This window comes from Sturnus vulgaris, chromosome 1 (genome assembly GCF_052056855.1).
Source record: "Sturnus vulgaris isolate bStuVul1 chromosome 1, bStuVul1.hap1, whole genome shotgun sequence".
NCBI classification, from domain to species: domain Eukaryota; kingdom Metazoa; phylum Chordata; class Aves; order Passeriformes; family Sturnidae; genus Sturnus; species Sturnus vulgaris.
The window spans coordinates 96,668,691-96,696,651 of NC_142243.1; the positions used below are offsets into that span (position 1 = coordinate 96,668,691).

Here is a 27,961-nt window from a genome sequence, read left to right on the forward strand (position 1 = left end):
AAGACATGCTACCAGCAGCATGATAGACAAATTCTGCCTTCAACCATATAATTTCCATGTGCCTGACTTGTCTGTACAGGAAAATAATCCCAGGAGGCAGCTTCTGCAGGTAAGCGTGTTCCCACACTCTGCTGGTGTATGGGAATCAGTATTTGAAGCTGAGACAGTGGAAGAACAGGATGTTAAATGTTTCTGGCTGTAACAGGTGAGGACAGATGTGTCAAGACTGGTGATGTCTTTATGATTCTAAATTTCCCCCTTAAGGTGGGCTACACTGGAAAGATGGAAAAAGAGACCGCTTTGAATGACCAGGATGAATCAGCCACCCTATGCACCATAGGGCATCAGAGGGTGACCAAAGAGTTTGGTTCTGTCTAGGCCATGCTGTACTGGGTATGGGTACCCAGGTGCTGTCAGGGTGCTGCAGGGATCTCTGTGATAAGCTGCCAAGGCTGCTCTTTGCTAGCCACAGCCCATTCCAGATGAATCCCATGGCCCCACCACAGCCCTTGGCTGAGACCTTGGCAGCCAAGGAGGAGGTGCTTCAGAAATAATGTGTGTAAGAAAGGGCAAAATGCTGCCTGGCAGGGAAGGATGAGGAAAAATATGAGAGAAACAGCTCTGAGAGCCCTGAGGCAAGAGCAGCATCAGGTGTCCCAGCAGAGACTCCCCTTCAGTCCTTAGAGAAAACCATGGTGCTGGAGGTTGACCCCCTGCAGCCCACAGGCGAGCAGAAATCCACGCTGCAGCTCGTGGAGGACTCCATGCTGCAGCAGTCTTATCCTGAAGGAGTTGCAGCACAGTTGAAGAGCCCAAACTGGAGCAGTCCATGAAGATCTGCAGCCCATGAAGAGGACCCAGGCTGGAGCAGGAAACAGCTGAGGAGGAAGGAACAGCAGAAAGGAGCTGTTATGGACTGACCACAGACCCCATTCCCCATCCATTACACTGCTTGGTGAGGACAGGGAAAAGGAATCAGGGGTAAAGGTAAGCCTGGGAAGAAGGTAAAAGTGAAGAGTAGACGGTTTTACCTTTGTTTCTTGACATCTTATTCTAGCCTGTTTTTCCTGTGGCAGTAATTGATGGCTGACCTTCTTGTCTTTATCCTTTGCAATTTTCTCCCTCTGTCTTGCTGAGGAAGGGGAGTAGGACAGCTGCTGGGTGGGCATCTGGCAGCAGAGCAAGTTCAGCCCACCATAAATGCATTTTGTTGTATGGGGACCATAAATATTCTAATTAAACCAAATACTGCTATATAATTCCTAATGATGAAGTGTTTGATGTTTAATTGTTTTTGAGGGAGATGTAAAGAAAAGGTGAGCAAGGAAGCAGACCTAATATTGAATAGATACTCAAAGAGCAAAACAGACACAGGTAGCTATCACTGAAAATTGTCTTAATTTTCTTGTAAGATTTCTAATGACAATATTTCTTGATTTTATCTTTATTTCCAGTGTGAATTTTCTTATGTTAAAGGCAATAAATAGTAAAAAAAAATTTTTTTTAAAAAATTCACAATGCTAGTGATATGTAGCAAAAAAACCACCCCAACAAAACCCCCAAATCTTTAAAAATTGAAGTGCATCCTTTGCTCAACAGCCTGTATTAGCTAGCTTTGATAATTCAATCCTGAAACTTTTGCTTAGTTTAAACTAAGTATTGATATGGCCACTTAGGATTGCACAGTCTTCTTGAAAGGACAGAGAAAAGCATCCTTATAGGATTTATACCCTGTATTCAGTTTTGTAATTTATAGCATTTCTTTGAAAAGTGCAGTATTCTTTGTGAAAACAGGCAGCAGTTGGCCAGAAAGAAATTATTTTTGCGACAAAACAAAAAATTCCTGTAGCATCACTGATGCATGCAATTAATTGAAATTTAAAGAAACTACTGTTAATTAACTAGTCAAACTTGCATCCCTCACCTATACATCCTTTTCAATGTATCTGTTGCCAACTAATGTTCAATTTTCCCACAGAATACTTACTATATTAATACAAAATTGGCTTAAAGTAAATAATGTAGTGATTATCATAGCTAAAGTTTAATATTGAAATTGTTGAACGTGTATGCCCATAGAAGGTACTGTGACTCATGGCTTATCAGACAAGCTCAAGAAACAAAAAGTTGGGGCTTTTTTTAGTATAATGCTTCTGTAATTCTTCTGTGTCTGTCAAAGTTAAAGTAGTTACAACAGCAAATGTAAAATATACATGTCAAGTGGAACACAGTGAAAAAGAAATTCTGCATGAAAAACAGGAGAGACTTCTTATCTCCCTTTCTGAACAGATTTTACATTTATTCTGACTTATGTGATCCTTCTTTTTAAGCTAAATTGTAGTAAAATGGGTCTGCAGTATTACAGTAAAACAGAAAGGAGGAAAATGTTAAGCTCCTGTTTAAGAATCATACATGGAATTATCTGTCATAATGAAATTAATAGAAATTCATCAAGGAAAAATGCCAAACCCTGTGTCAGGAAAGGAGGGACCCCATGAGGACCACAGGCTGGTGGCAGAGTGAGGAGCTCTGTGGAAGGGGCCTGGAAGGCTCATGGACATTGAGTTGAGCAGGATCCAGAATTCTGTCCTGGCAGCAAGGGAGGCCGGCAGCATCCTGGGCTACAGCAACAGGAGTGTGGTGAGTAGCTGAAGGGAAGTGATTATTCCCGTATGCTCAGCACCTGCTAGACCACATTTGGATGCTGTGTTCAGTCTGGGGCTCTTGCAAACAAGGACAGTGGCAAACTGGTGTGAGTTTAGTGAAGGACCACAATCAGGGGCTGGAGCTCTTGCCCAGGGGAGAGGGTCTGTGAGTGCAGGGTTTGTTTAGCCTAAGACAGGGGAGAATGTGTTGGCGCCCCTAATAGCAGCAAACCCCTATGTGGAACAAGGTCATAAAGACAGAGCCTGGCACATCTCAGTGGCACAGTGTGGGGGAGTGACAGTCAACAAGCTGAAGTTGAAGCAAGAGAGGTTCACAGCATGGGTGAGAAGTCTTTTCACATCAAAGAAACTCAAGATAATGGAACATGTTTTCCAGAGGAGGTTATCTACTCCCCATTCTTGAGGACTTTGAAGTCAGATTGAATGGACCCATGAGGCTTGTCCTGCTTTATGCAAGATATTGGACTTGAGATATCCTCTCACTTGAATTGTCCTGTGATTCTATGTGATGATATTGTTGGAAGAGAGACTTTGACAAGTTAGGAAGCTGGGCAATCACCAACTGTATGAAGTTCAGCAAGGGAAAATGCCAGATTCTGCACCTGGAGTGGGACAACCCTGGATGTACAAACTCAGGAATGAGAAGCTGGAAAGCAGCACAGTGGAAAGGGACCTGGGGGTCCTGGTTGATGGCAAGTTGAACACGAGTCAGCAGTGCCCTGGCAGCCATGAGGGCCAATCCTGTCCTGGGGGGCATCAGGCACAGCATCACAGCCAGGCAAGGGAGGGATTGTCCTGCTCTGCTCTGAGCTGGGGCAGCCTCACCTCCAGTGCTGGGGGCAGTTCTGAGTGACACAATACAAAATATTAAACTATTAGGGAGTGTTCAAAGGAGGACAATGAATATGGTGAAGGGCTTTGAGGGGAAGCCATATGAGGAACAGCTGAGGTCACTTGGTCTGTTCAGCCTGAAGAGAGGATTGAGGACAGACTCCATTGCAGTGTACAGCTTCTTCACGAGGGGAGGAAGAGGGGCAGACACTGATCTCTTCTCTGTGGTGACCAGTGACAGGACCCAAAGGAATGGCTTGAAGTTGTGTCAGGGGAGGTTTAGGTTGGATATTAGGAAAAGGTTCTTCACCCAGAGGGTGTCTGGGCACTGGAACAGGCTCCCAAGGGAAGTGGTCACAGCACCAGCCTGACAGAGCTCAAGAAGCATTTGGAGAGTGCTCTCAGGCACATGGGGTGACTCTTGGAGTGTCCTGTGCAGGGCCAGGACTTGGACTTGATTATCTGAATTGGTTCTTTCCTACTTAACATATTTGATGATGATGATATTTTAAAATTATTTTCTCTGAGAGGTTGAAAGACTGTTGTAGAAAAATGTCCTTTCCATTGTTTACACTCAGTCTCATTTCAAAAGTACTCTTAAACACTTTTCATTTGTGCTGAATGTGATTTGATATCACAGCAAATTGTGTCTGACACAGAAGACTTCAGAGCTTTTAATTCTATAATCTCAAGACATTTAGATAATTACATATTTTTCCTCAAATAAAAATACTTCTCTGCTCATTTTGGCAAATATTTATTCATCTCCTCTGTTTTAATTGGCAATTAAATGTATGGAGCATGACTTCTTTATCAAATAAATACTTACTTTAGAAATTAAGGGTATAATTTGAAAATAAAATGTAATCTTTGAGTTGAACAGATTGCTAATATTCAACAACTATTCATTATCTATTTTCGCTTTATGTCTTGGCTGTTTAAAAGGATTTAGGAATATATTCCTAAACGCAGCATTAGATGCAGGAGCTACATTTTCTGGTTGGAAGTTCTTGAATAGACCTTACAATAGGCTCAAGTGAGCTAAAAATAAACTTCTAGCAGTTCATATTAACTGGGTAATAACAGGCAACAGCAAAAAGCAGTATCCAGCTATGATGAAAACAGGAAGCACATTACACAATCTGCCTTTTCCAGATAGGTATGAATTCTTAAAGGCTTAACTAAAATAATAATCCCTCAAAGTTTTTAATAAAAGCAGAGAGTTTTCTATTGTTCATAGCTGAGTGGAGACGAAAAACATGCGCCCCAGTACATTGTGAAAGATCTGCTGTGTCCTGGGAAACAAAACTATTTCCATTTAGTTCTTGGTAACCCTGATTCAATTTTAAGTAATGGATTTGATCCTGCAAAGGGCTGAGCATCTGAGCCTTATCCAGCAAAGCTGCATGATGCTGTTAAGCCTGGGAGCATTGTGAGATAGAAACCCAGAAGGTGACCCTGATTGACTCGGGTGAAAAGAGAGTTCTTCAGCTCTTGTCATTGATGCTGAAGGTATCTGTGCTCCAGCACCTCTCAGGAAACCATGTTCCCCCTCTGAAGCAGTAGCATACTCTTCAGCTTTTCTTGGCAGGTAGAGGCAACAACAGGGTCCTTTCCTTAGAAGTGCAGAGAGAAGCACTAGCTAGATCTAGACCAGCCCAAGAGAGGTTTTGGTACAGACATACTACTCATTTTATTTCTTTGGTCAGGCTGGTAAAAGAAACAATAACCCTGCTGCCCACGCAAGGTATCTACAAAAGATCTGTGTTTTCTCAGGTCCTTTTTCTTCTTGTGAGGCTGTAAAAAGTAGTGAAAAGTAGTCATGTGCAGAAGCAAATATCTGGTGTATCCAAATTCCTGTCGTCTTAGGTCTGACACCATTCCGAGTGTTTGCAAGACCATCTTGTTCACATTTTTTGGGGTCAACACTTTTTAATGGGACAAATTACAGCATCTTAAGCACGAAGTGTTTCAGAAGTGCCCCTTGCTTGGGTCAGGACTCAGCCAGACTGCAGTAACAGAGGCTGTTAATGCAGAGGGCTGCCCAAGAAGGGCATTCCTCAGCCTACCTATGGCCTTCTTCTGTCCTGGAGTGCTGCTTGGTCCTGCTACACTTTTGCCACTGTTGTCCCTGCACCACTGTGATGCCTCCTCAGGAAAGCTCTTACCCACATTTCAGGGGACCAGCCTTTCACACTGTGGCTCTGCCTCTGTAATAGCCTTGTAATAGAAGTCTCTATGTACGTGGTAAACATGATACAACACAGCTTTCTTCACCCTGTGTGTCCAGGATGCATTTGCATGGCAAAGATATGTCACTGTGTATTTCTCATACCAAACAGAATCATGTTAGACCTTTATGTTTGCTCTGATTTGCGTGTTTTTTATTTAATGCTGCCCATTTGATAAATTGACTTCTGAAATTTGGATGTTAGAAAGTCAGAATTGACTATTTCCACCCAGCGGGATGGAATGCAGCCATTTTATTAAATAATGACAATGTTGATTTACTGTTATCAAATTCTTCATAGAAGTAAATACATTAAACAGTCTGTGCAGATAATACTGGTATAAAACTCAGACCCATGGACAAATGATTGCCATTATGATCTTATTCTTATCATACAACTTTGATACCTTGGTACATTGGAAAAAGCTGGTACTTTGTGTATTCATTAAATGATTGTATGGTCTGCAAATGGTCCTTATCATATTTCAGAAGTACATAGCCAAAATGATTCTTATGATATATAACAGCAGAAAGCTTCTTTGTAAACTACAGATAAGGTTTCCTGTGGAATCTCCTCAGGTTTAAAAATTGGAAGCTGCGTCATTGCCTACATAATTTGTTTATGTTTAGTTCATGGACTACAATAAGTAGTTCCATTTTTAACCACGTCTTGCTCCAATGTATTTCTTTTTGCTGCTTGTTGTGATTTGGCCCTGGCTAGATGCCAACTGCCCAACAAGAAGGGAGAGAGAAATAAAGCCCAAGAGAAACATGAAATGATGCACAGTACAATTGCTCACTAACTCCTGAGTGATGCTCAGTCTGCCCCTGCCAGTGATTGGTGCCTCCCAGCTAACTTCCCTAGTTTATATCCTTTTGGCTAGTTTGGATCAGCAGTCCTGGCTGTGCTCCTCTGCTGCTTCTTGTGCGCCTGCTCACCGGCAGAGCATGGGACACCAAAAAGTCCCTGACTTAGGGTAAGCATAATGGGTTGAGGTAATAACAAATCTGACCAGAACGTGCCAGAACAAGTTGGTTTTGTTAGTTTAATGGTCACTGGTCACAATATTGATTCATTTTCTCTTGAAGTTGGTCTGCTCATTCTTAAAGTTGCATTATGTGTTACCTTACTTGCAGTAGATGTTCCCCACTGTGCTGTTTGTCACCCATGGGAACTGGGCCAAGGTTATCATGTACTTTGTAACTCTGGTGTATGATATGGTAGAATTTCTGGCTCTGAAATGGATCTGGTATTTGTGCTCAGTCTTGCCATCATCTCTATGCTTTGGAAGAATCTATCAGAAACTGTTAATAATTGTACCTTTTACTTTTCCTTCTTGGAGACCCAATCCATGGTGGAGATACCTCCCTTCATCTTCCCCTTCTCCTCCAGGCTAATTACAACAACTCTCGAGAATTTTGACTGTATCTGGGATGTTGAAGCCAGCATGTTTGTATTGCTATGTGTCCTGAGTGGGTTCCAGGTCTTGTTTAAGAATAAACAACTCAAGAATACCACCCAGTGGTCTGCCCTGAAGCCAAATAGTTACCAGTGGCACGGTGTGTGGGATACTAGGGCAAGTGCCAAAGACTGTGGGGACTTCCAGCATTTCGGAACTTCATCTCTGAACAAGTGCAGAATCTGGAAGGGCTAGTAAAATATTTGGAAAAAGTGTGCTGTCACCCTGGCAATTTCAGAGAAACAAAAATCGTTGCTGGGCCATAGCTGAGGCCTTCCAAGCCCTGTTTGACCATATTTGTTATCCTCAAAGGGCGAAGAAGGTCTCTGGATCAGACAAGAAAACGACAGCCTGTTCCTACCCTGTGACAGGCACTGCACCTGAACCAGAGACCCATCCTGTGCCCCTATACACAAGAAGAAACGGAGCCATCACGTTTAGTGAAGGAGAACTAAGCAGAGCCACCACAAGAACATGAGGAAGAGGCAGAAAAGGAGGTAACCACTCAATCTCGATCCCTGAGTGAGCTGCAGGGTATGCAAAATATTTTAGCTGTTAATCAGATGAGCACATCTGGCTGCCTTGGTGATGGGGTGATGAGGCTATTAGTCTGGAATTGGAGAGGAAGAAAGCCAAGCAGCTGGGATCATTTTCTAGGGAAGGGGGCATTGGCAAGGCTCTTGGAAAACGGATGCAAGTTCTCAGGCTCTGGAGGCAACTCCTGTCAAGGGTGAAGGAAAAGTATCCCTTCAAGGAAGATATTTATGTCACTCGCGAAAATGGATTACCATGGAGAGAAGTATCCAGTACCTGAGGGAATTAGCCATGCTAGAGATGATTTATTATGACCTGAACAATGTGCAGCCACCCACAGATCCAGAAGTCCAATTCACATGTCCCCTGTGGCAGAATCTGTGTGTATATAGCAAAACACAAGAAAGGTATGGTGTATTGGAAAGTATGGGACTTGAGCATGACATAAATGGAATAGAATAAGGGGTGGGTACTGTCCTGGTTTCAGCTGAGATAAGAGTAATTTTCTTCCTACTGCTTGGTACAGTGCTGTATTTTGGATTTATTATGACAGTAATGTTGTCAACATGATGATGTTTTAGTTGTTGCTAAGAAGTGCTTACCCTAAGTCAAGGAGTTTTCAGTTTCTCATGCTCTGCCAACAAGGAGGTGCACAAGAAGCCTGGAGGGAATATAGCCTAGTGCTAATAGGCTAATAGCAGTGCTATTTAGCCTAAGAGTATATGGGGATATAGCTGCTGAAAGTTTCTTTGAAGGAGCTTTTTTGAATCCTGAGGAAGCTGGGATGTGACTGGCAAAGGAATTTAACTTTACTAGGTCTCTTTACCTTCATTTTGCCTTCTTGTGAAAGACTCCCTCTTAAAATTGTGGTGGGGTTTTGAAAGCTTGGAGAGTTCTCCACCATCTGCCATCAAAAAACCATAATTAAACTGCAAAGACTTAAGGACTGACACTAAGATGGCACAGTCTCAGTGGTTTTGACAGATGAACATGGAGAAATGCCAAATTATGAGAATTGTGGGTGAGGTCCTGTCTCTGAAGAGCTGTTTTATTGTCTCCTGCTGACAGAATACTGAGGAGGGAGAGAGGCAAAGTGACCTTTCTGACTATAGTTGCTTGTCCTTTGCAGAGTGCCTGTTGGAAGTGCTACTGCAGTGGATCGTGGTCAATAAAATGCCCCTCAGATGCTGCTTGGAGGGAGTGGGCAACAAAGAAAGGTAAGTGACTAAAGAAAGGCATGGAACAAGGAAAGAGCACATCTGGAAGGAGAGATCTAGAAATAAAATTGTAACTGCAAATGACAGTGACAGAATTTTGACATATTAGGGCAGAGGTGAAGAAGTACATATTATTTTCCAAGATAATTTTTGAAAGGATTGAAACAATTATTTATACAGTTTTCTGTATACTCTATATATACACTTCTTGCTGTATATTACACCCCACCCCCCAAAATTCTTAAAATAAGGCAATCTGAAATATCTACAAAGATAAAAGCTTTTAATAAAATGGACAATTACTGAAAAAATTACCAGCTTGGTTTGAATTTTTTTTTCAAAATTGCTGATCAAAAACCCTTGAAAACTTTTACTATATTCACTGGTTTTCCTATTGCAGTGCAGGATCATTCCCAAGTTTTTGTCAATGCTAGTGTTTATCTAATCTACTACTATGCCTATTAATTGAGTTTCAGAGACAAATTAAAGGTATTTTCTACTGCTGAACTTCAATGCTCATAACTTTATTTTTCCTTGATATTTGTGTAATACTCTCTTGTATCTCTCTAAATGATTCTGCTTATGAACTAGTGTGGAGTTCGCACATTTTAAATATTTGTTGTAGATGTAATTGTAACTTGATGGCATTTAATCAACACTATACATATATTCTCTTTTAGTTTAGTCTCCCCTAATTATTTTTGCAGCTTTTCTTTGAACTTAATCCAATTTTTCTATGCTTTTCTAGTAATTAGGTGCTGATAGCAGAAGAGCATTTGGACAAATTCCACCTGTTATGTGAAGAATCATCTCCTTTTATTTCTTCAAACCTCTGTCTTACTAGCTCTCATTAATGCCCCTAATTCTTCTGTGTGGAAAACCAACAACCACTTGATTTCTAGCCACCTTCCCACAGGTAGTGTGATCGTTTTGCACTCTGTAACCCCCTCATGGTTCATTTATTTTGACTTCCCAAATCGCTTGCCTTATTTTTTTTGTGTAGGAAATAAGTTAGGTTTGTTCTGCTTGTGGTTTCCGGAGCAGCATGGTTTTTTTTCCTCATCAATAAAACTGTGTCTGTTTTTCCCTAAACTTCTACTATTTATTTAGTTATAGAGTCATTCCCTAACAACTTTGGTGGTTGTTGATGCTTGACCTTTATCTATGATTATGCAAACAGTTGACCTGTTAAAATAACGTTAGTATGTCAAAGTGAAGATCTTAAAGGAAAAACAGAGTTACAGTTTCTTGGAGTTTCTTGGGCAATACTAATTTTGGACCTCCCTCACTTGAATGATGATTAAACTATTTTTTTTTTAAATAGGATTCTGCCGCATTAAATGCAAGAATAGATAACACCAAGCAACAAAAAAACTTCCACATCTCTTCTTTTGCCTTTGGCTGTATCATCTTTATTTTAAAGATAAGGAAAATATGTCAGAAAGTACTTTTTGTAAGATAACAGACTTTTGCTAACAATTAGGATAATGTCTGTCAGTGTGGAATCTCCCAGCACTGCTCTGGTCTTCATGAGCAGCCTAGGAATGCACACTTAAAGTGCATGGTCATATCACACCCCTGAAAGTCAGCACTTCAAACAAGACACACCAAAACTGAGGACTGAAAAACATTTCTATCTTGCAGGCAGGGAGAGAAATCTGGAAATTTCTGTGAAATCTATAGAAGAGTCAAGCATGGAAGTGAGTTCACTTGTCTGAATTTCTGCTTCCTAAACTTTATATCTGCTGCCACCTGGAAGTCCCTCTGCCAGGCTCCTGTAATGCATGAAGCCATGTAGAAAATGAGGCAGGGACAGAATCAAGACCATTGGTTGCCCTGTATGTACGTACTCTTCTATCTGTGAGCTGTGTCAGACCCAGGGGAGTATCAGAAAAATCAGAATTTGAATTGTAATTTAAACCAAATTGCTCTCCTTGTGAATAGTGGACATTGTTCTTGCTTGGGCAAAAGTCTTAATTCTGGACTCCTGAAAACTTGAGTGCTAGGTCCTAAAAATTATTCTTCATATAAGTAGTTTAAAGAAAAAAGAAACAATCAAAATTCATCATTAGAAGGTGGAAATTTGGCTTCTTCTCAATGCTTTCCTATGAAATGGCACTTATGGAATCCATCCTTCCTTCCTTCCTTCCTTCCTTCCTTCCTTCCTTCCTTCCTTCCTTCCTTCCTTCCTTCCTTCCTTCCTTCCTTCCTTCCTTCCTTCCTTCCTTCCTTCCTTCCTTCCTTCCTTCCTTCCTTCCTTCCTTCCTTCCTTCCTTCCTTCCTTCCTTCCTTCCTTCCTTCCTTCCTTCCTTCCTTCCTTCCTTCCTTCCTTCCTTCCTTCCTTCCTTCCTTCCTTCCTTCCTTCCTTCCTTCCTTCCTTCCTTCCTTCCTTCCTTCCTTCCTTCCTTCCTTCCTTCCTTCCTTCCTTCCTTCCTTCCTTCCTTCCTTCCTTCCTTCCTTCCTTCCTTCCTTCCTTCCTTCCTTCCTTCCTTCCTTCCTCCCTCCCTCCCTCCCTCCCTCCCTCCCTCTCTCTCTTCTTATCTCAATCTGCTTATTACATATATGCCACTTTAAAAAAAAATTAACCTTTCTCTTTCTTATCAAGACAAACATTTATTGTGAGTTGGACAAAGTTAGGATGTGAGATACTTTTTAAAATTTTTTCTCCCACTAGACATTTCATGTCTCATGCTGCCATTCTGTGATGATTATATGCTCAGTCTGTGCATGACTTTGCCTGTGCCTACACGTTTTTACAGCTCCCCCTTGCCTGTAAACCAGTGTCTGCTAAGTGCTGCATCCCTTCTTGCCTGCTTTCCCTGAGTGCCTATAGGGCTGCGTCCAAACTGATGGAAGGAGCTGTGCTGCAAGAGGAACAGGGAAAGGCAAAATGAGTCAGTAGGTATCAGCCAGTGCGACAATCAAGGAGACAGTCTATGTAAATCATGGTTTTGTTCAGTATTTTTTGAAAAAGAAGCAGACACCATAGTAGCAGAATGGATAAATTTGTAGATAAAACCTCTATCAGTTTAGAGTACAGAGTAATGTACAGAGCAATTCCCTGAGATGGTAGGGATTTCCTTCATCTCACAGTGGATTATTGTAGAATAGCCAATTCTGTACAATTGTAAACTGTATAATATTTTATAAATGTCAGACAAGCACCTTAAAGTGCTTAAAGCACTCTCAATGAAAGATTATCAAGGTTCTGGACAAAGGGAGAAAAATTAGCTGGTGATTTGAAAGGATTTAGAAATCAGATGTTGAGGACTGGTCTTTCACAGAGTAGCTGGACAAAGAAATAAAACCTGCAACTGCTATAGACTATCATAAATGTTCTCTGTTATCATTTAAGGTGAGATAATTTAAGGAAGTATCTGAGGAAGATTATTCCTTCCAGATCGTAGGCATAGAAGGATGCCAGGACAACTGAGGAAATTTTGTAATCAATGGTTTGTAAAAACAAAGAAAAAAACAAGACCCTTTCTCTATTTTGTGAACTTTTCATTAACAAGTAATTGTGAACACTGGGTGGGGGAGTTCTTCAGATTTTTTTTAGCAATGTAGATTTTGGCCATCCTTAATTGTTCCACTAACGCATTTATTTATTCATTGCTCATGGTTTTGCTATGATGAAAGAACTAGATCTTTTGGCATCCAGTAAAATTTTTGCTTTGATCCTGTAACCAAATGATGCCAGCCACAAAATTCCTTTAATTTTATAATTATTTCACATGGTATACTTATTATTAATTTTGGTTTTGGCACACACAACATGGAAACTTAACCCAAATAACCAGTAATGTCTTTGCAATAATGTCAAGCAATATTTGGCAATTATTTCACTGTATGTTTTTGGAAGGTGTTTGACACTGACCTGATTTCAAATGGGAACAATTGTGAGTTTATGAAACCAAGCATGGAAATATAAACTAAACAACCACTCATCTCCAGCAGGAAGGCAGCAATTATACTCTTCCAAAAATATTTAGTTTCAACTGAAAATCAATACACAACTAGTAAGGGGTGAATAGGAGGCCAAATAATTCCTTCTAAAGAGGCTAAGAAGGTGGCTAGGCAAGACTTTGTTTTGACCTTTATATTTTGTCTCAATTCTGTTTCATGTTAGAGTGCTTAACTGGATTTTACAGTATCCTTGAAATAATTCAACCTGCTGTAGAATAATTAAAAGAGTGTTGACTGATTTGTGTTGCTGTATTGGAAGCCACTGATACACTGTTTGTACAAAGAGTGTTGCAAGGGAGTTATATACAAACCTTGGGTTTTTATCATGACGAATTTTTAAAATCAACTTTTGATCTCGCTAAATGAAGAAAAGAGAGATTATTCCAAAACATAGGCATCCTATAAGTACCTATAAGGTGAGTCTAATACGTAGGGTAAGAAAACAATACATTGTTTGTGGAAAGAATAGTTGATACTACCTGACTGAGGGCACAGTCTAGGAAAATATTTATGAGGTAGTATAATATCAGTCTTGATAGACTGATGATTATAATAATGATTCATATTATTGACATGTAAGAGTTAGGAAAGTTTGGGACAGAATGAATTAAAGATACTTGGTAAGGAGCAAGATAGTTTGTTCAGGGGTTTTAGTCTGGTTAGATTGGATTTCACATCTCAAATCTTTATTTCATTTTAGGACTAATTTACATGTCTTCATCAGTCAGGTAATGTTATCCATTTTTTATAAGGATTCATAATATCAACATCAACTAGGTGATGGGTTTTGAGTTATGAATGTGGTGGTAGATGATGGTATTATTGTTATTGTTATCATCCTCACCATTATTGCCATCATCCTCAGTATTTCAGATTTTCACAAGATCTCCAGTCAAACTTGTTTAATCTGGATTTAGGTGATAATACTTCCTGCCAGCTCCTAGTGATTAAGCATAGTGAGGATAGGTACATAAACAACATCTCAGCCACATTTTCTCTTGGATTCTTGAAGTTTTATTTTACATAGGATAGTCCCAAATCTGACAAGATATAAGAATTGTTAGGTAGTATTCTAGTTCCTTTTGAATTCTATGATAACCTGAGAAGAAGTTGCCTGGGCTGTATTCTTCTCATATCACTAAAACTCGGAAGTGGAGTGGCAGTTCCACAAATAAATATGCAGCTTCAAAATAAAAGAAACTTTCTGAAAAATTTGAAAAAACATTTGCTAAAGTATTAGATGGTAGAAGTGCTGCTTTGCTTTTGTTGCACAAGTCCAGGTCTGTTTCAGGTGCAAGAAGAGTTAAATTTTAACAGGATAATTCCAACCATGGAACCAAATGCTGTCTATGAATTATTGGTTAGTTTAAGATAACATAGAATAACATGTAAGATAAGATGTTTAAGATAGCATATAATATACAATAAACCTTTATGTTTGTCCAGAGATATTTAAAATTAATTACAAATAGCTACTATTAAAAAGTGTTCTGAAAGAATGGACATCTCTGGCTTGCACTGTAGAGGAAAATGCTATCATATTACCCAATAAAACCCTTACCAACCATAATTACTACTGATTTCCCTAACCTCTCAGTTTTTCTTGGCAAAAAGAAACATGGAATGTTGTTCCTGTTACTCTTTCCCTTGCCCCTGAATCTCCACAAGAATCTCTAGTGAGGTGGCTACATGACATTTTGGTATAAGCAGCACCACACTTTCTCCTGCTAAATCCAGATAGTTCATACATTCAGCTGAAATGTTGCTCTCACTGTTTTTTGGGAAACTGTTCTCAGACTCCTATGTGTCACATAAATTAGGGAAGTGGGCAGAACTTGAATTGTCATTCTCAACAGGCACAGATATTTTTTGGTGAAACCCTCCAACATATTGATTTTCTGGCTTGCAATGTGAAAGACATTACTTTTACTTTGACATTTAACTCAACACTCCAAAATTGTGGCCTCTGCTTTCTAATAGATGAATCCTAAAGAGGAATTATGAACAAGTTAAAATCTATTGTGATTTCTCTCCAAACATGTGTGCAGGAGGGATGGATAAACAATTTTCACTGATAATCTGGGTCACATAATATATTAGTTATAATGTATTATTAAAAAAAATCTACATAGTTTTTATTCATAACTGCCATTCTGTGTCATAAAAAACTACTTTTTACATATACTTAGGGCAAATTCAGTCTTGCCTTTTTGTTAGCTCAAAAACTTGCCTCTGAATGTGGAGAAAATGCAATAAGTGGAAACTTCCTAGAATTGCAAATTATTTCAATTTTTTTTGCCCTGCATTTACAGTGCCTAAAATTCTTTTAGTAATGTCTACTGGTTGTTACTTAAATTGCAGACACAGAATATCACACAGTTGTATGGTGAAGGGACAAGGGAACATATGCATTGCTGGAAGAGAGTAGGCTCTATAAGGAGTTTTCTATTTCAGTATTTACTTAAATATTTAGATTTTTGAATGTTTTAATTTCCATATCACAGAAGCACATTAATTATGTTAAAATACAGTAAGAGGGGTAAAACCAATCCCATTTCCCTAGTTCTGAAGAACAGAACTTAGTGGCTGTCTCGTGGCCTTTTGCTTTCTTCAGAGTCTCCCAGAGAATGCTGCAGTTGTTAAAATATGGGAATTGTTCATAGCAGAACTGATAAAGGAAATGATTTATGAATCAAAGGCTTTGCTGGACAGTGTCAACAAATAGCCTGTCTCTTTTGTAAGACCTATTGTTAATAACTGTTTTTGAGTTCTTGAATGGGACTTTGTCACAAAAAAACTTTTGGGATATTCTTCTGAAAAATGGTGAATATTCTTCTCCATTTCCTCCTTATATTTTATAGGATTGTTTTGTTTTCTCCTTCATGCTTTCGTAAGGCTCAGGGTGGTGAATGCACCATTCAGCTATTCTGACATCCAAACATTTCAAACAGTATGTCTGTGCTCAGAAAGTCTTTTTTTTAAGTGAAGTGCTCTTTTATTGATACCTTGTTTAATATAGTCCTACCATTCAAATTCAAGTTGCTGAGAATTCTGAAAATATTTGCACAGAAACACTTCCATTTTTATCCTGTCCTGGTGAAGAAATCCTTGCATTAAGCAAATCTATTTTCTTTCAACCCTCCTCCAGTCTGCTGGAAGCCAACGGGCTGATGATGTTGCAGCAAGTGCTGTTCTTGCTGCCAGGCTGAGGAAAGGTCTGTCTACAAAAGCCCTCTCCTGTCTACAGTTACGTGCACATGCTGTCATCTCTCTCTTTCTCCCTGAGCCAAGAGAAGCTTCTTCAGGAAAGGGATCCATGTTGGCCACTTGGCAGTCTCTAAAAATGCCCTTTGCTGAGGTGTATTCGAGCTCTGTTCAGATTGATTGCTTGGATGTTGTTATAGCCTTACTTGCAGCAGGAAGCTTTCAAATGTATTTGGTAATCCAGTCAGAGCTCGAAGCTTGGGATGTGGAATTTATTAGTTGCTGTTCTAATTAAAATTGCTGCATAAAAAAACTCCTTGTGAGCAACCACAGTTGTCCGATGAATGCTGAAATGAGGTGCTTCCTTTTTGAAAAGTCTCTCATACAAAACCTGAAATAAAACCCTCTAGTCAAAAAGCACATATTGCAGATATTTGTAATTGGCATCAGTTAAAAAATGTTAAATTGCTACATTTTGAATGTAAAGATTTGGAAAAACCAAGATAAATTCCTAAATGAGGTAGAGTGATTCCCCCAAGGGACTACCTGCATTGCATTAGTTCCACTGGGGTAACTTTTAAGTGTTATTTTTATTTGCTACTCAAAATATTTTATAAAATCTTTTCCCCACCATATTTCAATAGAAAGCTCAGTTGTCTGGAAAGGTACAGATTGGCTTCTTTTTTCAGTACTTTTGATAGGTATTTCTCATAACTCTAGGCTCTGGAACCAGTCCTAAAGAATGGAAAGGAAACATGCCATTGTTAAATGAGAATTGTTAAAAACCAAAGCAAGTAGTTGTGAGCACTAGGCATCCAATTCAGCTTTTCAGCTTTTTTATATGCATACTTCATGTAATCTTCAAGAACAGTTTTTCTTAGATACAAAATTGCTGGTATAATATTTGTCTATGATGTGTAAGCTTGACAGACAGAAGAACTAAAAATGTCCCTTGTGTTGTGTGAAAACACTTGGAGAAAACTTGGAAAGATGTACACTTGCAAAACAATTGCTTCTTTGTTTCTTTCAAACTTCAGTAAACTTGAAATTCCCCAAATGTCAAATAACTAAATTATTTATTACTTAGAATTCATAGTCTCCTTGCCTTCTTAAGATTTTTTTTTTTTTTTTTTTTTTTTTTTTTTTTTTTTTTTTTTTTTTTTTTACGTTTCAAGAATTGTTAAATCATGTGATGAATATTAACTGACAGTTTGGAAATATTTATACAAGAGTACCTGGATTCCACGGTCTAGTAGTGATAATCAGAAAGATGGCTTTTGTGCTCAAAGATAGAGAAATGTTACAGAGAAATGAATTTGTTCTTGCTAAATAACAGGATTTTGCAAGACAAACAAGATGCTGAAGTTTATAGAAAATTCTTGTATCTGCCAAGAAGTTTGAGATTTCATGAGATTTTAATTTTTTTTAATAACTAAAGAAGAAATTCTGGAATCACACCACAGTAAAAATTGTCATTACTTTTATAACATTCATATCTCTGGTAGTAATTCTAGTTGAATGAACTGCTTAAAAGAAATTATTTTTTAAGCTGATTTCAAGGTTTTTGGAAGAGACTTATGCTGTGGTATTGTCTTTCCTTCTGCCATTTTGACACTACTATGTTTCCTTTAAGTCATGAAAAATTAGGGTCTGCATAGAGAAAAGAGACTCAGATTTGTGTGCTGCTGAGGAAAGGCTGGGCAGAAAGCTCCTTACTTTACTAGGCAGCAATGGACAAAGTCTAATTTTGGACTATCCACATTGCATACATTCTCTTGCCTCGTTTATGGGTTGAAGGGGGCCATTTTTTATTAGTTCTACTGCTCACAGAAGAGCTCATTTGAATGGCATTGCTATAGCTACCTTAGCTCCGAAAGACAGGATTTTGAAAACCAATATCATATGCTTTATTAAACTCAAGTCTTAAGTAAGGCTATGTATAATCATTTTAATTTCGGAGGTTTCACAAGTAATCCTGCTTAAATATATAGAGAAGATTTATCATAAGTTGTTAGAGCCATTTTTGTTGATTATCACTTACTGAGGCTTCAAAGTACTCACTTCAAAGTGCTTAAAAGCCAAATACGTTTTTTTTTTCTTGCCACAGCATTCAGTAACCTAATAAAAGACAGATTATACTGATATACTGTGAAGTACAAGGGATAATTAAAATATTAGTTTTTATTACATTACTTATAAATTTATTTAATTATTTATATTTATTTAATAATTTAATAATTATTTATATATTATTGTTTTTACATGTTTGCTCCATAGGTTTGTGAGTTATTCCAGTACTACAGGCAATGTAGATAATTTTATGTTATAGGTACAGAACATTCATGTTTTTTAAAAATCATATTTGCCTTTAGTATGACAGAAAGGGAACTTTGCCTTCAGTCTTGAAGCCACAGAGACTCACAGTCGTTTGGCATTTCTGCTAGAGGAATCTGTCTAAAGGCAGAGTCCCTGGAGAAGCACTGTCCTGCATGGCTTTTGGCAGGAGACCATGCGGATGCTGCCCTCAGAACCAAAGCTGTCTTGCAGGCAATGTGCAGCTGGCCACTCTGGTTGTGCCTGATGTGCCAGCAGGCTGCCTTAGGCCACTCTAAGCCCCTGGGCATCCTTGGATGCATGCCTGCTGTCCCCCTTCTTCTGTAGGGACAGAGACTTCTCCAGGCATCCTTCAAAACTCAGTCAAGACCTTTTCATTGGCTTGCCAGCACACTTTAGGTCACTACTGAGGCTGTGGATTTCAGTCTTTGAGAAAGTTTCAGTGTCAAATAATTTTCCTTTACATGAGAACATAGAGCCCATGGAGGGCTCTGAAAGGAAAAGCAGAATAATTTCATTCTGATTTAACAGTTGCTGTGATGTGTGTTGGGTCACTGGTGTGGCTGGAAGAGTTGGGCTGATGCACTTTGAACTCGCTGAAACAAGTCAGGCTTCAGTTAAAAATGGCAAAGCTGTTCTTGCAGTGGCCAAAGCTGGAAGCTGCGCTTGTAAGAAAGAGCTTTAATTAAATCAAATCAGGATGGGACAGAAAGGTTACATAGTGACTGAAATGATAGAAAATACTCTGCTATGTAGTATTCTGATTTCAGTAAGTCAGCTGCACCATTTTGCACTCTTAAATTCTTTCTTACTTCTTAGCAAGTATTAGAAATCACCCAATTCTCTCAGTTACACTGGAGTCATGGAAATAGTTATGGGATCTCAACATACTGAGAGTAAAAACATTAATTTAGGAAAGTTATCAGCAACCAAAAATAATGTAAAAATTGTATCAGACTAGACTGATAGTACATAAGGATAATCCGAACTGTATATATATATATATATATATATATATATATATATATATATATATACATATATACACACACATATATATATTATTATAGTGTATTCACTATATATTATGATTTTGAACACATCTATGGGATATTATTTCTGCTATTTCTTTTATGGACCTGTTACATTGCAATGACCCTGGAAAGACAAAAAGTTTCCTCCAGTCACTGTAGGAGGAATGGGTGAATGATGGAGACACCATCCAGGCAGTCCAGGCTGTTTTTCCAGAGAAGATGATACATAGGTAAGTTAAGTAATTACTGGTGCAGGTATCTGAGGCAAAATTTGGAATGAATCTCAGGTATGCTGAGTCCTGGTTCTTACTATCATTGCTAGGTATTATATACAGCACATTTACAAGTCCACTTTATGATATTACTTACAAAATGCAGTGGATAGAAATTTGGTGATGTTTAATACTTCACCTCTAATACCCTGATAGTTTGGAAGGCTATGTTAAGTTTTCTGGAACAGATCTACAGAACTGCATGGAAATGCAATGTTTATGAACAAACCAGTGCTGTGTGGTGCATGTTTTAGTCTGCCATCAGTATCTTCTGCTGCAATGTTTCTTTCTTGCTGTGTGACCTCACATGACTGCTAACTCCCCAGCATGTGACAAGACCCACAAGGACGGTCCACAAGATTTCAGCAATGGTTCAGTGCTCCAGAGAAGTTTGGGAATTTTGATTTGTCCCTCAGATAGAAGGGGATTATCAAAGTTTTCAACTGTTTTACTCTCCTGTTAATTGCTGACGATGTTTGGGGAAGAATAGGATCACTGTCTTTTCTGTGCAATCAAATGCTTCTGCAGCTGGTGACAAGGGTGGAGAAGAACGAGACAGCACCCCCCCTTTTCTCCCCTTTCTTTTAGCAGTGCATTTTAATTCTCAATTCATTTTTCAACTTCGTAAAGAAAGCTGAGATTGGATCTGTGAAAAATCTCCACAACTTTCTTCCTTTTCCTGCAAAGTTAAGATTGTATCTATGCTCAGAAGGAAACTTGAGGGCTTAGTTATATCTCATGTATTGTTTTCTGGTTTTATGATACTTCCTTCCCCCTGGCGATGTTGAGAAATTTGTATTAAACTTTAGGAAATAATAAATGCTCTGTTGTATGTTTAATGGACTAGACATGTTAGTCCTTGTCGTGGCATGTTGTGGAGGGAATAATATGATGTCGACCTTGGATAATCGAAATATACTCACTTGTAGGCATTTCTAAATCTTCAAACCAAGGGCACTGTAACAAATAAAGCAAATAGCCCCGAACTGTGCACCAAAGCCCTACTTCAGAAAGTTCTTTCTTGCAAAGCCCTTTTCATCTCATACTTTCTGTATTGTGCCAGTGGGCAGTCAGCAGTGTTTCAGCAGTCAGCAGTATTTCTTTGAACATACAGGTTTGAAAGGCCTCATACAGGCAGTTTTTTTCACTATCTTGGCGATGGATCTGTTTTATCAACATGGATGAGTGGATTAGTTTTGTGCTTGAAAACGATCAATTTTATGCAGTGAGATACAAGGGGAAGTTAGGCTGAAACTCAGTGATGGATGGTGTTTTATTTTTACTCTGCAGCTATGATGTTTTGGTCCCTTACAAAAAGTGAGTGATGGATTCAAGTGGAAACTTGTGGAGAAAGGGGCAAATCACTCCTGGAGATCATCTTGAGGGTGTTGGAGGAGAAAAAAGCTTTTGTACACATTGCTTGAGCAGAGGAGGGATGTCTGAGACTGAAAGCTGTCCAAGGAGCTGGGAAATGGCTACAGAGGGCAGGGAGCAAACACACAACTAGCCCTAAGTAATTCTCAGGACTGGGGGGGCACTGCATAGAGTTGAGCTCCAACCTCAAGAAAATAGAATGTTGGGCTGCCAAAAAGCCTAGAAGAAAGGATGCACTTCAGGAGAATAAGATAATCAGAGGAACTTTTGTTGCAAATAAGTTTGAAATTTCATTTCTGTCTTACCTAATGACTTGATTTATACCCGTTATAAAAAGTTAACTCTTCTTGTTTGCGTTTTACTAGAACCTGGCATTTCACTTGACAAGTCTTTCAGTATTTCAGGAGCAAGGGAAGTTCTTCCTGCAAACTTTAAGCAAATCTGCCTCACAGCTCTTTAGAAGTTTAGTCTTCACTCATCTGAAAAGGGATTTTCAGAAACTGCTTCTAACTTTCATTTTTCTAAGCACATGTAGACTGCATCATGGCAGTGCAGGTTTAATTTGCAGGCTTAATAATGGAATACAAAATCTGTCGGGTTTTTTTTTTGGGGGGGGCGGGGAAGATGAGCATCTTTTCTGTCCTTTAAAGGAGATTCCTTATTTCATTAGCTTTCCACATGAATCAAACATTTGCAGAGTGATGCTAAAACATATGCTGTAGATTAAACTTTGTTTTCAGTATGGAACTTTTCCTGAAGAAATACCGGTACTATATAGAGCCATTCATATGTGACACAAAATTTGAAACGTTTTCTCTTCCAAGATTTATCCACAAGTAATACTTCTTGGTAGAACTACAACTTTATGTACGTGATAATAATATGGTCTCTTTCAGATGAGAAAAAATTAAATCAATTAAGTTGGAAAGGGTATATGCTTTCTTTCTGGCCACAATCTCAAACTGGGAAAATATCTATCTGCTAGCTGCTCATTAGAACAACTTTGAGAGGGCATATTGATTAATTAAAAAAGAAGCACTTAAGGACCTGTATTTGTAATAATTGCAATTGGGAAAAATACAGTGCATTAGAATTTTTTGTCTTTTGAAAACATATAGTTATTGATACTCATAAATCTAACACTGATTTTGCAGAAAAACTGGTGGGTTCCTGATCCGCTTGCACAGAGAAGTATGCTGTACATAAGTTATTACTGAGATTAAAAAGAAAAGTGCAATAATGTTTATTGTAACTTTTTTTCAATGGCAAAAAGATTTCCACAGTTGCAGGAGATCTTTCCTCAGCATTGAATATTTGGAACTACTGATGCATAACTCCACAAAAGTATTATCTCAGCTGTCAATTTAAGATAAATGTGTTAACTAACTGTGCAGTTGAAGGGATCTTGAAAAGTTTCCTCACTATTAAAAGTTAGTATTCTACTTTAGGTGAAGATTGCTTAATTGCAACATCTTCTAATTTCTATAAGGGTGAGGAGGATGGGAATGATGCTTTCAATGACTAAATAACTACTTAAAAGGTTTTTTAAATGACACACTTAAAAAATCATAACAACCTGCTCTTCTGTGTGCTGAAGTTAATGATGTCATACTTCTTCTGAAGGGTAATCTAGGAAAAGAACTGACAACTGATTCATGCATCACAGTCTAATTCTTAAATATACTTCATATGAAAGCAGAAAAAACAGCCAGCATTTCATTCATCTTTCAAACACCAGAATTTGTAGGAAAGCCACGACAAACAAAACGAAATTTAAACGGAGACACTTGCTTCCTCTGGAAAAAACATTGTCCTTCAAGGAAGTCACAGATGTTTGAGACAGGCTGAGCTTCCAAGTCTGGAAAAGGAACCTTTCACTGAAGAGTTTTGTGGAAGGCAAGTGTGTCAATAATACACCTGTGGCACGAGCCTTGTGTAAGGAAATTGTCTACGGCTCTGTCTTTAAGCTCTTGCTATCTCTATTTTTCTAAATTCATTGACTTTAATATACCCTCTGCTGACTTGAGTGCACACTCTGGAGAATATTTTCCTTTTAAAAACAGATGGTCTGGAAATTTTTAAAGTATTGCGTCTGTTAAGCCCAAACTATATATTAATGATAACTTGAGCTGAACAAGTGAAAGGATGTGCAAGTTTATTTTAAAAAAGAAACCTTAAGAACTTATATATATAAAGGTATTCACTAGTGGATTTATCTCAATAAATTTAATATGATAGTATAACAGTGAAGGCAATAAGAATGCTGAATGAGAGCAAATTGGAATGGAAACAGTATTTCCCTTCTCTATATGTCTTCATTCATGAAAGATGATGAGCCAATTTCCAAGGCAATTAAAAGCTATGTTGTCAAGAATATGGCATCCCATATGGATCTCTGGTAACTGTACTGCTGGTCTGCCCTTTAATCATGAAGAGCCTCATCTTTTTAAGCTGCACCTTGAATATAGGTATCCATATTAAATGGCAATAGTTTCAATCTTGTTATATTGTATTTTTGCTCTTTAGAAAGCTTCTGCTCATAAATAAATTGCATTTATTTGTTCTAGTCTTTGTTATATTGGCATGTGCAGAGGCTTTATTTAGGTGTGCAGGGACAACAACTGAATGCATCTAGATAAACTTCATAGGTTATATTTTTTGGCATATTTTTGGGGGATTCTTTTTCATAATCAGTTTCTAGAGCTGTGGCACTCAAATCCAACTTCTTTATTGCAATTAAGGCCTAGTCAGTGCTGTCTAGACTGCAGTAATGATGTTGGTTATTTTCCTGTAATAACCCTATTGATAGACTTCAAAATAGCACTGGTCCTTTTTTTCAAAGAGCTGACGTTTGCTGACTGTACAAATAGTGGACTATCAGCCATTGCATGTAGTCTGTCTTTTGCTGTAATGGGAAGCTGCATTAAAGATAGAAATCATCCTATAAGTAAAGGGAAGGCTTTAGGCATGAAGACATTTCTCAGCCCTACTTTGGGAAACTGTCATTCAAGCTTTCCATATCAGGGTCATGTCATTCTAGGGTGTGATAGCTCCTGTTCTTAGTCCCTCAAGGCAAAAGGGTGAAGGTGAGGGCTGGGGTCTAATGAATTGCAGGCTGAGGGCAAATTCACTTTCCTGTGAAAACTGTGGTTTAATTATTTTTCAACAAATTGGACATGAACCTTACTGTATTATTTCTTGCTGTTTTACTAAAAGCCATCTTAGTTAACTGAAGCACTAAAAAAATGTTTCTGGACACTGAGAGTCATGCATCTCTGCTAAAAGTTGGACTGGTGTGATGGAAGGTTGTAAGTGCCTTGTCTGGCACTTTAATGTCTGAGGAGGACGTTCCAGAGAGAGTTTTGGCATGGCAAGAAGGATTTCTGCAGTAGCTCTCCATGGTGTCAACATGTTCATACTTTTCTTCAGTTTGGAAATCTCCAAACCACTTTAGTCTGAATGCTAGTCTTAAGGGCAGGAAAGTACAATTGAACAAAGCTGTTGCAGGGGAAGACATCCAGCATTGCTCATTGCCTTGGGGTCTGCCATGAGTATTTTTGCATGTGAATCACTTTCTCTTTTGTATAATTTTGTTATTTATATTGTTGCTGTTGCTGTTTATTTTTTATCTCATTGCCATTTCCAGTAAATTGTTCTTATCTCAGCCCATGATCTTCATCTTTTGTGCCTCCAATTCTGAACTCCATTCTGCTGTAGCAGAAGGGGCAAGGGAAGGGGGAGTGAGAGGGTGGCAGGTGGTTTGTAAGAGTCTCAGTGAGGAGGGCACTGAATTGGGGACTACCATTCTCAAACCATGACAACTGCACAAAAATCCTTTGCACATGTATCTTTGGCTGTGAGAGAGACTTGTCTTCCATTTACTTGTCATTGGGGTTTTTTCTCCATTAGTATTCATCAGTTAATAAAGCAATATACTTGTATCTTGAATTGCAGTACTTGTTACAGCTAAGGAATCCACACAAAATCACATGAGAGGAAGAAAGGGACATGACCAGCTTTGAATGTGTGCTTCCCACACAACAGAAACCCACAAATATGTGCAATTAATGAGCAGCTAAATCAAGTGCTCTGTTGGTCACTCTATTGGCTCACATAAGGTGGTCTGCTTGACAAGCACTCCAGAACTAGTGCTGTAATATCTGCTAGGAGTCTGAATTTGTTTCAGACCTTCCATGGTGCTTGGGACAGTAATCCCACAAAGAAAGAGATACCAGTCCTTGGGAATGGGACTATTATGTCAGACTGAATAAAAGCACATAGGCTTGAGTTGACTTCTGCTGGCTCATGGGCACATCAGGCAGGGTGACAGAAATCAGTACACTCTTCCTGACTCTGCCAATGATCTTCAGGTGTTTCCTGGCAAATCACTTTATCTTTCCCTGTAGATTCAAACAAGGAATAATGTTATCCCTGGGAAAAGTTTCACCTAGAAGAACTAGGAAGCTCATTATTAACAGAAAGGTCTGTGCCTTTGATGTTCTTATAGAAATTGCCATAAGCTTGTTGCAGAAAAAAGGTTCCTTGCCTCTAAACCATCCCTTTCCTTTATGCTTTTCCACAGTGGTTGATCACGGATTCAAGCTATTCAATTTTAAAACAAGAGAGGACTGAGTGGCTTCCATGAAGATGCATTCAGTCAGAGACACAGGTGGATAGAAATGGCACACAATGCAACTGTCTTTGTAAGATCAGTTTTTGCTATCAAGGACTCACTAAAAATAGAAGATAATGCTATTTAAATCTATTCTTATTGGTGAGATTTGTGCAAATATAAGATTTGGGGGAGGTGTCATTTGGTTTTTTTGTTTTTTTTTTTCTAAAATTGGTATTGCTCCGGGGAGAGCAAAGCTGTCTTGGTAAGAAACTGACTAGGTCCTGGCCTGAATTTAGGCTAACAGAGAGATTGCTAGACTTCAAATTAGAAGTTCCTGAACATGATACAATAAAGCAAGAAGCTGGCAAAAGCTGAAGCTGATACCATCAGGAATGGCTGGATCACCTGGATTAGAGTATGAAGGTGTTTATGTAATGACACTGGTGCCTGTGGGAAGAACAATAAGCAAGGGTGGTTGGTGTTTATTTGGGAGAGAATGAGAATGGTGAAACAAATGGGAGTGAGATGGAGAAAAGGGAATGTAATAGGTAGCAAGCTGTGATTAGTGCTGTCTGGGGATACCTGTTGGGAAGTCTTGTACTTTATCACTGTGGCCTAAACTAGGGCCATAAACCAAACTTCTTGTCCTGACCAGAGTGCATGTAATAAACCTGCTTCCCTAATGAGGGGGAGCAGGGGGAGCAGCATGCTTTCCTTAGGCTGCCAGGGAACACCTGGGTCAGATTAGGCATCAAGGTATGACTATGCCTGTGCCAGGCCTGAGGGCACTGGCATCCTCCTCAAGACTTCCTGCCAACATCCACAGGTGCCAGTGTAAACCTTGTGCAACAAAACCCAGTAGTACCTTTTGGGACTGTTTCTTCATGCTGCTGGTAGAATGAACTTCAGGAACCATATGAGATTATGAGAAGGACCTCTGATCACTGTCTGTTCCTCAGTTTGGCTAAATGGAATTCCCCTAAAATGAAGAGAGTTCATTAATGTGCCATGTTTGGAAAGCATTGGTTCATCAAAAGAGCTCTGCAAAAACTTCGGATAGGAGTGAGACTTTGAAAAATATGAGTAGAAGAATCAGCTTTGCATTGTTAGAATGAATCTATTGCTTTCTTTCTTTAACCTAGTTTAGTGTTAAGAGTGGTCTCAGAAGCTATTGCAAGAATCAGTAGAGTAGATGCAAATAAAGTCTTTTGTTATCTGAAGCCTGGGCAAATGTAGTCAGCCCTGTGTTGTCCTCCCAACAAACCAAAAGGCACAGTTTGAGAGCCAATGGCCCCAACAAGCAGAGCTGATCTGGTGAGGGACAAGTAACAGGGAGGGAGCCCTACACTTTGGAACACTCTAGGTTATCACCAATAACTGTAGGAGATTTCTTATGCAGCGTTGTTTTGATTTTTGCCATGTGAATGACCATGCCTTTTGGATGGGGAAGTGTCTGTAATGGTAAGAGGTGTCCATACTCGTGCACTTGATACCTCCTGATGAACTATGCACCTGTCCCGATGGTAGTTTTAAATAGTGAGGCAGAACTGTCAGCTGTAAATTAACTTGCCCTTTGAAAATCTCACTGCTAACAAGGCAATTTTCACCTGTCTGGGAATGATGGTAAGATGGGGGTGCTGCTGGGTGAAACTCCTGTTTGCCATGTGGCAACACCATCCTGGCAGAGCCACCTAAACCTTTTAGGAGAAAGCTGGAGATTGTGGTGGCAGTGAGACAAAGTGAGGCAGAAACTGCTTTTGGGATCTCAAATGGTTAATATTGCCAAAGATATCTCTGTTCTGGTTTACTCAAAACCAGACAGCATAACAAGATTTTAGAGTTTGAGATGGATCATTTGAAAATTAGTGTTTCTCCTCTGTGGATGGAGCAGAATAATTTTTTCCCCTCCAAAGGACCTAGTTTGCAATTATCAAACAGCCCTGTCTGCAGTCACCTGTGAGTTCATAAATGCCATTTGCAATCAAGTATTTATAGCCTTGTTGTCTAACAGAAATATTTTTCAGGACTTGGAAGATACTACTACTTGCCCACTCCGACATTGACTATGCTTGCTGATATGCCTAGATGCATGGAAAATTTATGAACTTTCACCATCCAGAATTCTGCCACCTCTGGCAAAAACTGGCTGAAATAAATAAATTTTAAAAAGGCTTAAGTTTGAGTTTTGATTTGTGTGTAGTTTTAACAAGGTTCTTAGTTTCCC

At 39.0% G+C, this 27,961-nt stretch overlaps 1 long non-coding RNA gene across 1 annotated transcript; it reads left to right on the forward strand.

Annotated features, from left to right (window-relative positions):
- On the forward strand, positions 1 to 27,926 carry LOC148225365 (uncharacterized). The gene is made up of 8 exons (XR_015806370.1): positions 1 to 109; positions 7,500 to 7,684; positions 8,851 to 8,938; positions 9,687 to 9,854; positions 10,583 to 10,638; positions 25,529 to 25,604; positions 25,705 to 25,791; positions 27,762 to 27,926. It is a non-coding gene; the product is annotated as an uncharacterized LOC148225365 (long non-coding RNA).
- Positions 27,927 to 27,961: the final 35 nt, after the last annotated feature.